General features: G+C 37.6%; 1 long non-coding RNA gene across 1 annotated transcript in view; it reads right to left on the bottom strand.

Annotated features, from left to right (window-relative positions):
• Positions 1-14553, bottom strand: part of LOC131202237 (uncharacterized) — an 80656-nt gene that overhangs the window by 33514 nt on the left and 32589 nt on the right. The window contains exon 2 of the long non-coding RNA XR_009156104.1: positions 11863-11973. This is a non-coding gene — a long non-coding RNA (uncharacterized LOC131202237). The remainder of the gene's footprint in view (positions 1-11862; positions 11974-14553) is intronic.

The following is a 14553-nucleotide window of genomic DNA, read 5'->3' as shown; positions in this document are numbered from 1 at the left end:
TCTCTTGAGGGCTGCAGATTTACTACAACTCTTCTTTCAATTGCACTGGGAACTTGTAATTAAATCATCTTCATAATAAGCACTGTTGGTGTCAATTTGAGATCCCATAATTACAGTTATGTCCTTTGTATTGTCAAATACTGTGCAGTAGCCTCTGTGGTTTGATAACTATCTGCACTTAATTGCAACTCTGGATTACTCATCTTTCTTTCAATTACTTGAGTAGTTTGTTCCTCTTGCTCCTCTTTCACAACATCTTTGGAATGTTTCAATCTCTCTCTGGCTTAAATGCCTTCGATATTTCTTTAGCTTCTTATTGTGGTCAAAGAATAATTTCTTTAAAAATGGGGGGTGGAGGTTAAGGTAAAGCAGCGTAGAAAGTACAGAAAGACTTCTGTAAAGTCTCCTGGCTAATCAGAATCCATTAAAATCAGAAGGTTTCAGCATCCCACAACAAACAATCAAAACTTCAAATTATAACTCCAAATGTCAAATAAAGGTGGCAAATTCTTGAAAAAGGCAAAATCCTTGTTTTTTAAATCCTTGTGTTTCTCCATCAAAGTTAGAAAGAAAAAAATACTCCAGACTTCCTTATTTTAGCTTATCTCTAGCAACCCTCCATCTCTTAAGCAATAACAATGTTTATTTATTTATTTATTTATTTATTTATGTTATTTGTCACAACAATATATATAAGCATCACACAAAAAGATTATATAGTATATATCTAAAATGTCCTAAAATAGGCACAAATCTTTAAAAAGGAATAACAGAATGTCTGACTCTAGCAGGTGGTGTTCATCTCCGTTTCTGAGTCAAGAGAGCCAGCACTTTCCATGGTCATCTGGTGCACTGAATGCTGTTATCTTCTCACTGAAGTAGTACTTATTTTTCTACTCGCATTTGTAAGCTTTCGGACTGCTATGGGCAGCAGCTAGGGGTCCCTGTTGCATAGCACTAGGGTCTCAAACAGAACTTTCTACTGACAACCTTCTCTTTCATCACTGAGCTATTGTTGGGCCCCCTTTAATAAAGGTAAAAATCAAATAAAATGTTTAAGAAGTGAAAGGCACGGCTTATTGTCCATTTGATAAATAAATTCCAGAATGCTTGCTTTTTCATCAATGAAATTATTGCATCCCTGAGCCCCAGCTACAGTAGACAGCTGACCCAGCTACTTTGGAGTGCTGCTCCAGAGTCTCCTTGAAGACTACTGCTATATGGAGGATCTTGTGGGATGATTCTAGGACTCTCCCTAACACAGTAGATTCATAAAAGCTTAGCAGTAGTGGTTTTCACTTACCTTTGCTACCGGTTTGGAACTGTTTTTTATTTTATTTATTTGTCAAACACAACAGTATATATAAGTATAAACATGAAATAACCATATGAGCTGAGGACAGTAACGGTAGGCACGCTGGTGCTCTTATGCACGCCCCTTACAGACCTCTTAGGAATGGGGTAAGGTCAATAGTAGACAGTTTTTGGTTGAAGCTTTGGGGATTTGAGGAAGAGACCACAGAGTCAGGTAGTGTATTCCAGGCATTAACAACTCTGTTACTGAAGTCATATTTTTTACAATCAAGATTGGAGCAGTTCACATTAAGCTTAAAACTATTGTGTGCTCGTGTATTGTTGCAATTGAAGCTGAAGTAGTCTTTGACAGGAAGGACATTATAGCAGATGATTTTATGAATTATACTCAGCGCACAGTGTCCATGATGATGTCCAGGCACATGGATGGAGCCTCCCGCTGCTGCTACTGGTTCTCCCAACCTTAAAAAATTTTTTTCCAGTGTTGGAGCAATCACAACTTCTGCAGGCAAGTCGTTCCACTTATTAATTGTTCTAACTGTCAGGAAATTTCTCCTTAATTCTAAATTGCTTCTTTCCTTGATCAGTTTCCACCCATTGCTTCTTGTTCTACCCTCAGGTGCTTTGGAGAACAGTCCGGCTCCCTCTTCTTTGTGGCAACCCCTGAGATATTGGAACACTGCTATCATGTCTCCCCTAGTCCTTCTTTTTATTAAACTAGACATACCCAGTTCCTGCAACCGTTCTTCATATGTTTTAGCCTCCAGTCCCCTAATCATCTTTGTTGCTCTTCTCTGCACTCTTTCTAGAGTCTCAACATCTTTTTTACATCGTGGTGACCAAAACTGGATGCAATATTCCAAGTGTGGCCTTACCAAGGCATTATAAAGTGGCACTAACACTTCACGTGATCTTGATTCTATCCCTCTGTTTATGCAGCCCAGAACTGTGTTGGCTTTTTTAGCAGCTGCTGCACACTGCTGGCTCATATCTAAATGGTTATCCACTAGGACTCCAAGATCCCACTCACAGGTACTACTATTGAGCAAGGTACCACATATACTGTACCTGGGGTGAACCAATAGAAACCCTGGGGCGAACCAATAGAAACCCACCACTGAAGCTTAGGGAACTCAGTTCCTTGTTTTGTAAAATCGAAACAGCATTGGTCTGGAAAGAACAGTTGGCCAGATTCACTGGAAGTTCCTCTTGTAATCCCTTTTTCTCCAATCTCGCCACTCTATGAGTGGGGGTGGTGGGAAACACATACTGGTTGTAGTTGTTATTGTGTAATGTAAAGTATATTGTTAAGGTAATGTATACTGTAAAGGTAATATATATATGGTCATCGGTAGCAATTTTTTTCAACACTGTTCTAGCTTTGGTCATTGAACAAGGCAATAAGTGAATCCTACGATACAGTATTTTTAAATGTAGAGATCCTTCCATCTTCATTTGATCTTTGAATTATTATCTGTTGACATCCTTTAGCATAACAATTTAAGGTTGGAACCTCTTCTGAGCTCAGAGATTTTTTGAAAGACTTCCTTGTTTTTCCATTCTATTTCCATCTTCAAAGTCTTTACAGGTATTTTTGTAATACTTCTGCTTGTCTCTTGTAACAGCTATCTGAAACCCAGAGGGGGGAGAGGAGAGCATGTTAGGAAGACAGACTTAAGATTCAAAAGGATCTTGATACCCTTGAATATTGGGCTCTATCCATCAAAATGTCATTCAATGCTGAGAAATGTAAGGTTTTGCACTTAGGCAGGAAAAAACAGGTGCATAGATACCATATAGGTAAAACCTGGTTTAGCAATACTGTAGTACTTATGAGAAGGATTTGAGTGCCTTGGTGGACCACAGACTGATCGTGAGCCAGCCATGTGCAGCTGCCACCAAAAGAGCCAATGCAGTTTTGGACTGAATTAACAGAGATATAGTGTCAAGGTCACAGGAAATGGTAACCCTGTTTGTTGCTGAAGACCACCCAGAATATTGTGTCCCGTTCTGGTTGCCACAATACAGGAAAAATGCTGAGAAACTGTGACCTCCAAAGTCCTTTCCAACTCTTAATTTTATGATTCTTTGTAAACCACCAGCAGATAAGTTGTATCAGCAAGAAAGAAGCCAGGAAATAATTAAACAAAAGTTTAATAATACTTGTTTCTTTCATGTAGCACTCACAAAAATTGATACATGTGCTTATTAAAAAAGAACTATTAAATGTTATTTCACTTGTTTGTTTTTTTAATTGAAACCTCCTAGAAAGGTTTGAATAACAAGTTCAAGCAGAGGCCTTCAAACCTTTGGGCACCAGGGATCAGTTCCATGGAGAGAGGTTCCATGGACCAGAGGGGAAGTGGTTTCACATGCTGCCTGCATCCCATGGATGGGGCTTTGCTTGTTCACATAGCCCAGTTTCTGACATGCCGGGGCCTAGTCCCGGTCCACGGACTAGGGGTTGGGAACCCCTGAGTTAAAGGCATAGAAGATGGCATGAGTAAAATTTATTAACTTTGATTTTTATATTAATTGCAGTTGGTTAGATGTTCCTTTAGGAACACTTGCCTAAAACACTTGTGAGTAGGTGTTCTTGTGCAGGTATCAGAAGTACAGAGATATATAACATGTGTTTGAGGGTCTATAACACAGATAAGTGGGCTGGATTTAGCATAACAAGAAACACTGCATTTCCCTTGTGTTCTCCCTGCTATGCAGATTATGGTCCTTTTGAGTGTCAAACATAAATGCAATTGGTTACAGTTATTTAAACGTGGATTGTTTTCAGTGCTATGGCTTGTAGCCTCTGATTGCCTTTGCTAAGTCAGTTATTGCTAACAAACTTCACCCATGGCTTCTCCTGAATGAATTGGGGCAGCTATGGGGAATCAGGCACGGCTGCCTTCACTAACCCTTTGGAGCCTGATAAGGAAAATGAGAAATGCAGTGATGTAAGGACAACTTTGCACATATGAATAAACAAAAAGAGGGCTGATTAATCAATCATCAAGATGAGCCATCTTAGTGAACTCTTTTCTCCCTCTGACCAGTGCACTGAAAACACCTTCAAGACAAGGGGAGTTAAACTGGCAGCCCGCGGGCTGGATGCATCATGCACAGGCCATGCTGACCCCAGCTCTGTGAATGGGAAAAAATCACAAAACATCAAGTGACGGCAACATGACACGGCGAGTTTGACACTCGTGTTCAAGACCATCAGAAATGTAAATGAAATCCCAGGATTTCCTGATTGGTGGTGTTCTATAATTTGAAAGTTAATGTAATAGAATAGAATAGAATAGAATAGAATAGAATAGAATAGAATAGAATAGAATAGAATAGAATAGAATTTTTATTGGCCAAGTGTGATTGGACACACAAGGAATTTGTCTTGGTGCATATGCTCTCAGTGTACATAAAAGAAAAGATACGTTCATCAAGGTACAACATTTACAACACAAATGATGATCAATATATCAATATAAATCATAAGGATTGCCAGCAACAAAGTTACAGTTATACAGTCATAAGTGGAAAGAGATTGGTGATGGGAACTATGAGAAGAAAAATAGTAGTGCAGATTTAGTAAATAGTTTGACAGTGTTGAGGGAATTATTTGTTTAGCAGAGTGATGGCCTTCGGGAAAAAACTGTTCTTGTGTCTAGTTGTTCTGGTGTGCAGTGCTCTATAGCGTCGTTTTGAGGGTAGGAGTTGAAACAGTTTATGTCCTGGATGTAAGGGATCTGTAAATATTTTCACGGCTCTCTTCTTGATTCGTGCAGTATACAGGTCCTCAATGAAACTGATGAGTTAACCAAATAATGTGTCTATGGGGCCACTTTTGCAATTGGTAGTTTGAGACATTAGGTGGCTATTAGGTCATTGAATAACTTTGCAGACAAGTAATCTATTGATGATTGTATGCTGGAAGATTGATAAGCAGGTACTATCATTAAATTCTTTTTTAGCTAGTCAATGTCACTTAAAAGTTTAGTGCTAAGCTAATCTCAACAATTTTGAGATCATGAATACTCTTCCTAGACAGATATTGTTGAATTAGTTGAGCTTTAATCAATCACTAGATGTATGCAATTGTGGAAATGCCCAACTCAGTACAGTGGCTTTCTAATAAAACTACTGATATGGGACAATGAAAGGAGGAGAATTGAAGTGGTGGAGAAAGAGAAATCTCAATGTCCTTCAGGTTCCGAATACTTATTGCCTAGCTAGCTACCACTTGTGTGGATGGATAACTTACCAATCATCATAATTACATGCTATACAATGCTGAACAAAAGGAACCTAGGCTTCTAATGTTATTTCTCAATGGTGACAATTTAAAGTTTCATGTTCCACCGCTGAATATAAACATTTGTGACTGGGGATACTAAGAACAATTTAGCATTTTTTTTTTTACAGACTCTTGTTTTTAGTTATAACAATATCACTGAGATTAATCTAAGAATAGGGGAAGCCAAAATGATTGTTAAAAAAAGCAACACAAACTTAATATCAGTGCAGTTCTCTTTGTGGTAGTCCCGACACTTCTGGAAGGCACTACTTTGGCAAAAGCTGTAATATTGTAATTTCTTGGTTCCCAGATAATATGCCACTTACTTTTGTGCAAAGTTACTGTACTCTGATTAGTTGAATTGTGTCTGTTCCACTATCAAAAGATAGTTTTTTACCATGGGGAAAACGATATCCATGTGGTTTTTACTGAATTCTGGAAGGTTATTTTTCATTGTGAAACTTCTTGAAATTGGTATTATATAGGGTCCAGATGTTTTTACAGATGCATGTTTAATTCACAGTGATAAATCACAGGACAACATGATTCTTGTTGACTCCATGCATTCCCAGGTACTGTAATAGTTCTCACATATACAAAAGCAAGCATGAAATTCCCAGAGGCCACAACATAAAACCTATGATTGCATTTAACGCAGGGAGTACGAGGGTACAAAAATAGCTGCATGTTGTCAAAGATAGAAAGTACAACAGAACAGAGACCAGGCAGAGTCTGTGGGAAGGCACACAGAAAATGGCAAGCTTTCCCTTCCTATTCTAATAATCTGTTTTCAGGCAAAAAAAACCCAAACCCATCTTAATTTCTCAGCATTTCTTATGTCTTTACCTGACCCATGTTAAATTTGCCAAATATTCTTTGACATTTTTTGAGAACCACAAATTTTGCAACCACTTTATTCAGACCAAAAGCTTGGCACAATTTGTTTTGAGCACAGATTTGATTTTTTTAATATAAAAAAAATAATTACTCGCCTCAAAGGTAGAAAACTAAAGGGAATCATCCAGGACCAGAGGGATGCTCACACAGGAAAAATGCGTACATACAAGATACAGTTTACCCCACACTAGCAATCCTTTAGATGTCTTATTAAAATCATTTTTAAAAACATGTTTTCATTTTACTCTACCTGTTTAATCAAGAAATAAGGTTGATAGCAAGGTAACAGTTGTAAAGACAGTCATAGGAGTTGTAAGGCGCAGAATAAATATAGGTAGAGCTACGTTCACTTTTTTGACATAATTACCTGTTTGGTAAATATAGAGATTAACATGGCTACAATAACCATAGAAGGGCTTTAAGGAAAGGTTTGTTCGTTTTCACCATGTGAAAAATAGCACTTAAAAGCTACAGTATACAGAAATCTAAATAATGGCACCAAAGAAGGAGGATGAAAGAACTGCAGTAAATGGAATTTCAGACGAGATGTTTTTTTATTAAAGAGGTTATCACATTTCCAAGTAGAATTCTTATAAGCACACATATGACAAATTGGATCTTAACAAAACGATCCTTTGAAGATCCATGAAGTCCATAGGCCCAACAAGCAGGAGGATGGAGTTGAATCCCACTAAAAGATGGCATACTGTAGAAAGGGAGTTGAGTGGTTCTTGGTCCTCTATGACCTTGGTCCTTTTCTTGCAGATGTTTCATTACCCAAACTAGCTAATATCATCAGTTCTAGTAAGGACTGGGATTTACTTTTAATTTTTATACTAATGATTTCTCTTGTCAGGGTTGGTGGGAGTGGTCTTGGAGGTTCTTTGGTTGGGCTGTTTACTACTAGCTTGTTTGGTACTTCCTTGATTGGGGTATTTATTTATTTCTTGATTGTTGGTCTGATGTTAATCTTGGTATTAATCTATATTCATTTAGGTGTTGATTGCTGATATGGAGGTGTTTTGGTCTTTTTGTTCCCTTTTGGGCTTATCTCTTTTGCACAGTATGTAGGTGCTGTTTATGTCTATGTGTCTATTAATAACCAGTTTGTCAGAGTGCCAGACTTCCAAAAATTATCTAGCATTTTTGGACTTGGCTTTGGCTATGATTGTCACAGTTTCCTAGTTGAAGCTATGGCTAAGTCTATTTATATGCTGTTAAAATTAAGGGGTTCTTATCATGTCTTCTGATTGCTCATTGATGTTCATGAATGGGAAAGGGAGTTGTTAGGTGTGAAAGATCAGATCCACTCATGAAAATCCAATTACTGATTTATTGCTAATCATGCCTATAGGAGTAAAAGAGACACAGCACAACTTCAAGGAGGAGGACACTTTGAACTTAAAGATACTCTTCTCTAATCGGGTGGTATCAATATGTTTTGGACTGTAACACCCACTATCCCCTTGCTGGTTGGAAGTGGTGGATCTCAAGAGTCCAGTTCAAACTGGTCAGACAGGGGAAAGTTGTTTTCAAGAGTAAAGGAGGCACACAATGCAACCAAGTTGACAAAGACAGACCAATGGAATTCTTTCCTCTCTCAAACTGTTTCAGACAAAGCAAAGACAGACCTATCCGGAATCTCAGAACGGTGAGGGTGAGAGAGAAGAGAGGAGATTTATTTATTTATTTATTTATTTATTTATTTATTTATTTATTTATTTGATTTTTATACCGCCCTTCTCCCGAAGGACTCAGGGCGGTGTACAGGCAAAATAAAACCATACAATATACAGATTAAAATACCATTTAAAAAACTTATTTAAATTAGCCTGAGATTAAAAATTTCCATACTAAAAAACCCCATTTAAAAATTAATAAAATTTCCCATTAAAACTAATTTAAGCCAGCCCCGCGCGGATAAAGAGATGTGTTTTAGTTATAACAATATCACTGAAATTAATCTAAGAATAGGGGAAGCCAAAATGATTGTTAAAAAAAGCAACACAAACTTAATATCAGTGCAGTTCTCTTTGTGGTAGTCCCGACACTTCTGGAAGGCACTACTTTGGCAAAAGCTGTAATATTGTAATTTCTAGGTTCCCAGGTAATATGCCACTTACTTTTGTGCAAAGTTACTGTAATCTGATTAGTTGAATTGTGTCTGTTTCACTATCAAAAGATAGTTTTTTACCATGGGGAAAATGATATCCATGTGGTTTTTACTGAATTCTGGAAGGTTATTTTTCATTGTGAAACTTCTTGAAATTGGTATTATATAGGGTCCAGATGTTTTTATTAAAGAGGTTATCACATTTCCAAGTAGAATTCTTATAAGCATCACGCATATGACAAATTGGATCTTAACAAAACAATCCTTTGAAGATCCATGAAGTCCATAGGCCCAACAAGCAGGAGGATGGAGTTAAATCCCACTAAAAGATGGCATACTGTAGAAAGGGAGTTGTTAGGTGTGAAAGATCAGATCCACTCATGAAAATCCAATTACTGATTTATTGCTAATCATGCCTATAGGAGTAAAGAGACACAGCACAACTTCAAGGAGGAGGACACTTTGAACTTAAAGATACTCTTCTCTAATCGGGTGGTATCAATATGTTTTGGACTGCAACACCCACTATCCCTTGCTGGTTGGAAGTGGTGGAGAAAGAGAAATCTCAATGTCCTTCAGGTTCCGAATACTTATTGCCTAGCTAGCTACCACTTGTGTGGATGGATAACTTACCAATCATCATAATTACATGCTATACAATGCTGAACAAAGGGAACCTAGGCTTCCAATGTTATTTCTCAATGGTGACAATTTAAAGTTTCATGTTCCACCGCTGAATATAAACATTTGTGACTGGGGATACTAAGAACAATTTAGCATTTTTTTTAACAGACTCTTGTTTTTAGTTATAACAATATCACTGAAATTAATCTAAGAATAGGGGAAGCCAAAATGATTGTTAAAAAAAGCAACACAAACTTAATATCAGTGCAGTTCTCTTTGTGGTAGTCCCGACACTTCTGGAAGGCACTACTTTGGCAAAAGCTGTAATATTGTAATTTCTTGGTTCCCAGGTAATATGCCACTTACTTTTGTGCAAAGTTACTGTAATCTGATTAGTTGAATTGTGTCTGTTTCACTATCAAAAGATAGTTTTTTACCATGGGGAAAATGATATCCATGTGGTTTTTACTGAATTCTGGAAGGTTATTTTTCATTGTGAAACTTCTTGAAATTGGTATTATATAGGGTCCAGATGTTTTTACAGATGCATGTTTAATTCACAGTGATAAATCACAGGACAACATGATTCTTGTTGACTACATGCATTCCCAGGTACTGTAATAGTTCTCACATATACAAAAGCAAGCATGAAATTCCCAGAGGCCACAACATAAAACCTATGATTGCATTTAACGCAGGGAGTACGAGGGTACAAAAATAGCTGCATGTTGTCAAAGATAGAAAGTACAACAGAACAGAGATCAGGCAGAGTCTGTGGGAAGGCATACAGAAAATGGCAAGCTTTCCCTTCCTATTCTAATAATCTGTTTTCAGGCAAAAAAAAAAAAAAAAACCATCTTAATTTCTCAGCATTTCTTATGTCTTTACCTGACCCATGTTAAATTTGCCAAATATTCTTTGACATTTTTTGAGAACCACAAATTTTGCAACCACTTTATTCAGACCAAAAGCTTGGCACAATTTGTTTTGAGCACAGATTTGATTTTTTTAATATAAAAAAAATAATTACTCGCCTCAAAGGTAGAAAACTAAAGGGAATCATCCAGGACCAGAGGGATGCTCACACAGGAAAAATGCGTACATACAAGATACAGTTTACCCCACACTAGCAATCCTTTAGATGTCATAACCAACACCTTAAAGTGCACTCGGAAAGCCACAGGTAGCCAGTGCAGCCTGCGCAGGATCGGTGTTACATGGGAGCTACGTGTAGCTCCCTCTATAAGCATCACGCATATGACAAATTGGATCTTAACAAAACAATCCTTTGAAGATCCATGAAGTCCATAGGCCCAACAAGCAGGAGGATGGAGTTAAATCCCACTAAAAGATGGCATACTGTAGAAAGGGAGTTGAGTGGTTCTTGGTCCTCTATGACCTTGGTCCTTTTCTTGCAGATGTTTCATTACCCAAACTAGCTAATATCATCAGTTCTAGTAAGGACTGGGATTTACTTTTAATTTTTATACTAATGATTTCTCTTGTCAGGGTTGGTGGGAGTGGTCTTGGAGGTATTTTGGTTGGGCTGTTTACTACTAGCTTGTTTGGTACTTCCTTGATTGGAGTATTTATTTATTTCCTGATTGTTGGTCTGATGTTAATCTTGGTATTAATCTATATTCATTTAGGTGTTGATTGCTGATATGGAGGTGTTTTGGTCTTTTTGTTCCCTTTTGGGCTTGTTATCTCTTTTGCACAGTATGTAGATGCTGTTTATGTCTATGTGTCTATTAATAACCAGTTTGTCAGAGTGCCAGACTTCCAAAAATTATCTAGCATTTTTGGACTTGGCTTTGGCTATGATTGTCACAGTTTCCTAGTTGAAGCTATGGTTAAGTCTGTTTATATGCTGTTAAAATTAAGGGGTTCTTATCATGTCTTCTGATTGCTCATTGATGTTCATGAATGGGAAAGGGAGTTGTTAGGTGTGAAAGATCAGATCCACTCATGAAAATCCAATTACTGATTTATTGCTAATCATGCCTATAGGAGTAAAAGAGACACAGCACAACTTCAAGGAGGAGGACACTTTGAACTTAAAGATACTCTTCTCTAATCGGGTGGTATCAATATGTTTTGGACTGCAACACCCACTATCCCCTTGCTGGTTGGAAGTGGTGGACCTCAAGAGTCCAGTTCAAACTGGTCAGACAGGGGAAAATTGTTTTCAAGAGTAAAGGAGGCACACAATGCAACCAAGTTGACAAAGACAGACCAATGGAATTCTTTCCTCTCTCAAACTGTTTCAGACAAAGCAAAGACAGACCTATCCGGAATCTCAGAACGGTGAGGGTGAGAGAGAAGAGAGGAGATGGGAGAAAGGCAAGTATAATCCTGCTCAGCAGAATAAGGCCACGAGATGGATATAAAATTCAGAGATGGAGGATCTAAATGTCTGTAATTTAAACCAGATGCTGAGAAAAGAGCATCAACACAGCAATAAATGCAATCTCTGAACACCTTGAGGGGATGATGGTATAAATCAAGAAAAACCAATGTTTCTGGGCCCCACTTTGGAACAGGAGGCCAAAAGTGTAATTAGCCCAAAGGGGGGAAAAAACAATTATGGGAATAAAAGATATGAAGATGGATTACTTACGAGGCCAGCATGGCGTCTGTGAGAGCATGTCTCTTGTTGCCGGGACTTCATCTCTAGAGCACCTGCCTGCATCCAGATCAAGCGAAGTATAAGCTTCGAAATATGGATTTCCTGCAGTTGGCAATTAAGAAAGAAAACTCATTGCTAAGTAAGAGTTGTGCAGCTTCCTTCTGTATTTTTATATCTTACTTTCCCTGCAACGGTATATCGGCAAAGACTAGAAAGTTGAATATTTGCCAGTTTTATCAAGTATAAACTTCCTGATTCTGATACCCCTAGAATGTCACTAGCTTAATTTAGTAAAAGGCTCATAGCCATAGATCAACTGGACCAAAAAAACAAAAAGTATGTGAGAGACAAAGACCCATAAAACAGCAAGGGCTCTAGGACTCTGTATTGGAGTCCAACATGGGAGAAGCCATGTTTCATCTGAGTGCTCCAACTCAGCACTCCTATGTCCAGAATAAATTGAGAAATAAACAATAGAAAGAAAAGCATATCCCTTGCCTTTTAGAAGGAATTATCTTTTTCAGAAGGGATTTGAGTTCAGTAGTTTACTTATTATGGAAGTCTCCCATTTAATCTGGTCTCAATGTCTATGTCATTTGCTTCATTCACTTTCATTTCTAGGAAGAGAAAAAGATTCATTTCAATCTTTAGGCCAAAGGATTTACTTCTTACTCTTAATAGAAAATTGGCAAATACTACATCGAGAACAGCCTCCTACACCAACTGTTGGGCTCTCTCCAAGCATAGTTATGCTGGCTAGTAATTCTAGGATTTTTCACCGAAGCGTATTAGGAGGCTTTCAGGCTGACCTACATCAATATGTCTTTCCGGCTATTGGAGTATAATCTCTTTATATGTTGTCAGTAAAATGGGAAATCCTGCTGGCCTGATGCCATCAACTCAGTCCAAATTATTATTAGTTTTATTGCCACATCTCTAGACCAATGGGACTCATCTAACAGGTAAAGATACCTTCAACTTTGGATGACTCAAAGCTTTTTTGTTTAGGGTGGGGTTTGGCAATATTATTGAAAATGATTTGCCATTGCTTTCTCCTAGGATGTTTTTCTGACTGTCTAGGCCAGCCTTGCTTATCTTCAAAGATCAGCCAGATACCTTGTAATAACATGCTAGCACACCCTATCCTGAATTTCATAATTTCTAGACAATGCTGAGATTTTCATGTGCTGAAGTGAAGGGGCTGTGTCAAGGAAAAGTGAAAGTCCTCCCCTTATGTATGACCTGAATATGATATCCCTGTTGCTCCATTGGCAAAGCTGGCAGTGTTCAGTTCTACCCACAACTTCCATATTCCAAAGAACAGGAAGGTAACCAATATTGTACCTTCAATATTCCAAGATATGTCTTGTCTTAAAGCCAAAGCTGCGAATCACTGCAAGATATGGGCTCTCTATATTCTTAGAATGAGGAAATTGGTTGGACTCATTATTTAGTTAATGTTGCTATCAACTGCAGTTTTAATTTTTTTTTATTTTGTACTGGATGTTTTGTGTTTTCTCTCTCATTTTTGTGCATTACATTGCTTTCCAAATTGCCCTCTGCCTTTTTTAAAAGGTAGGCTATAAATAAATAATATTAATAGCTTTATAGCTATTTTGATAAAACAATATTTTGAACAATTTCTTTTTAATAACTCCTTGCCGAGTCTGACTTTGTATTCATCCATTCAAGAGAGAAAGTTATAATGGATTTGACCTGTCCTGACAGTACACTTCATCCTGTTAAGAATACATTTTTGTGGTTTGACGTCTTGCCAAAATATTTGCTGCAAGAAGCAGATTACTGGAATGAGTAACCAGCATAAATACAAGTTTGAGAAGGTAACAAGAAAGAAAAACACTGCTAAATGCTTTAACATTGCAGTGCCACTGAAAACTTTGTGAACTTATTAGCTGCCCTATTTTTTTGGCCATGAATTCATAAAGATTAGTTGCATAAAAGATACAGGCATAAACCATCCAGAGAATCTGTCATCAACCAAACACCCTCTTTAACCTTATCATGAGGGTCCACTATGTATGGGGATGCCTTTCAGAATACCAGTCAATACGGCCAAAGTGATGGCTCTTGAAACATGTCAGCTTGGAAATTAATATTACACTGTGTGTGAAGAATATTTGCTGGAGAAGTCTGAATTAGAGTGAACAACATTCAAGCTTCATTTATATCAGTGCGTAAATTACAAACACACTGATGCTCTTCTACTGAAATCAACAGATTGAAATGCTTTCCTTTCGATAGCTTGCTTCTAAGGTCTGCAAGTTGCTTCTAAATTCCTTCTAAGTTGCTTCTAAGGTCCGCAAACTGAAACCATCCCTATCTATTGGACCTAATGGCCTAATGGCAATTTTAATGGGTGGTTTTATTGATGGTTTGGTTTTATAGTTTTACTCGCTATTTTAATATTTCGGCCAATTGAATCAGATTTTTAATTGAAATATTGTGTTTTAACTGTTGTATATGTGTTTTATCTTGGCTGTAAACCGCCCTGAGTCTTCAGAGAAGGGCGGTATAGAAATGCAAATAATAAATAAATAAATAAATATGTGCATACTTCTTAAAAAAGCTTTCCTCTAATATAGCTGAACCCCTAAGCATAATCTTTGAAAAAGCCTTCACGACCAGTTCCCTTCCCAAACTTTGATCACTAGCCATAGTCAT

The sequence above is a fragment of the Ahaetulla prasina genome, chromosome 7, assembly GCF_028640845.1.
Source record: "Ahaetulla prasina isolate Xishuangbanna chromosome 7, ASM2864084v1, whole genome shotgun sequence".
Lineage (NCBI taxonomy): Eukaryota > Metazoa > Chordata > Lepidosauria > Squamata > Colubridae > Ahaetulla > Ahaetulla prasina.
The sequence above is the reverse complement of the archived record's forward strand: the minus strand, read 5'-3'. Positions and strand labels throughout refer to the sequence as shown.